This window comes from Phoca vitulina, unplaced genomic scaffold, assembly GCF_004348235.1.
Source record: "Phoca vitulina isolate PV1807 unplaced genomic scaffold, GSC_HSeal_1.0 scaffold17, whole genome shotgun sequence".
In the NCBI taxonomy this organism is placed as follows: Eukaryota; Metazoa; Chordata; class Mammalia; order Carnivora; family Phocidae; genus Phoca; species Phoca vitulina.
Window position 1 is genome coordinate 5,010,406 of NW_022589720.1, and position 1,609 is coordinate 5,012,014.

Here is a 1,609-nt window from a genome sequence, read left to right on the forward strand (position 1 = left end):
TTTAAAATGAACGCTGGCCCAAGCGCTGAGCTTAAGTTGCCTGGCCAGGGAGTGCATCCGCTGGGCAGGGACCAGGGCAGGCAGGGGCTCCCTCTGGGGCCTGGGCTCTGGAGGGGCCACGGTGCCCATCACCCTGGCTAGGCTCATGGGGCACAAGCAGGCTTATATAATGACACTCTGGCGTTTGCTCTGGACTTCACAGAATGTGTGGTTAGCGGAATAGTCCTAACAACACCATTGTCAATCCGGGCTTGGGGCATCCTCTGGACACCAGGGGACTCGCCCAGTGGACAGGATCTCTGTGGAATCCTGCCAACACTGTGCCAGCCGCGAGCCCAGACACCCAAGCACGTGGGCCGCTGCTCTGATGGGCAGCACTGCTGAGTCGGCCTCGGGAAGTCGCGCCAGTGAGCTAACTGTAAAGTTTTAACCCCATTCTCTACATAGGAAATCACTTTTAAAAGGTAACAAAAATGCCTGTAAGGAGACCCGCCAAGAAGGGCCCTGCTCCGTCCGGGGCAGCAGCTTAGCGGGCAGCGCCGCCCCGGGAGCGGGTGAGTGACCCGCTCCTCCGGGAGGACGCCGGCGAGCACGTGGGCGGGCGCGGGCACGAGTGACCGCAGCGCGACCGGCTGCACACGGGCCCCTGAGGATGGACAGCAGGGAGCCTGGGGCACTTTTGCCCTTTTCCTGGGAGAGCGGCCGGACCGCGGTCCGTGCTGGCCCGGCCCACACGTACCGCGAGCGGGCGGCCCCCGGGCCAGGCCCGGGGCGGGATCCCAGACCTCGCCCGGCGGTGCGCAAACTTCCACCCAGCCGCAGCGGCGGCGGCGGCGCCTCATCTCTGCGCACGCGCAGCGCGACCGGACGGCTGCCGGGGACCCCGGTCCCAGCGCGCATGTCTCCACGCCTCGGCCTGCTCCAGGCGGCGGGAGGTGGGGCCAGCGGAGGAAGCCGGGCGAAGGCGGCGACGCAGCAGCCCCCTCAATTCTTCCTCGCCCCACCGCAACCAAGTCTAGTCTAGAAGGACCTACGCCGCCGCCGCCCCTTCAGCCCCTCCCAGTCGCGTCTCCTTCCGACGCGGTGCCCTCCGGAGGAGCGCCCCACTGCGCAGGCGCGGTAACCAAGGCGGCGGTGTCTAGTGAGGATTTGAAATCGGCCGCGCATGCGCACTGACGTCCCGGCCCCGGCGAGGGAGGCCGCGCTTCCTCCCCGCCCCGCTGCCTCCCCGCCCCTCATTGGAGCGGAGGCGGCGGCGCCCCCTCCTTCCCCCGCGCCCTGTCGCCGCCGAGAGTGTCTTTTCGCCGCCGCCGCCACCGCTGCAGGAGCACGGAGCGAGCGGCGCGAGCGTGACCGAGGGCCCGGCGCACGGCGGCGGCCCTCCCGCGGGTACCGGGCCGCGCGGCGCCTGGGCCCGCCCCCTCGGCCCGGCCGCCCGCCCCTCTCCGATGGCCTCTCCCCCCGGCCCGTGTGGAACGCCGCCGCCGCCGCGGCCCCCGCGCCCGCCCCGCGCCGCCTGAAGGGAGCCCGACAGGCCCGAGCCGCCCGCCGCGGCCTGTCCCGGGCCCGCCCCGCGCCGCGCCGGGACCCCGACGGGAGCCGCCGCCGC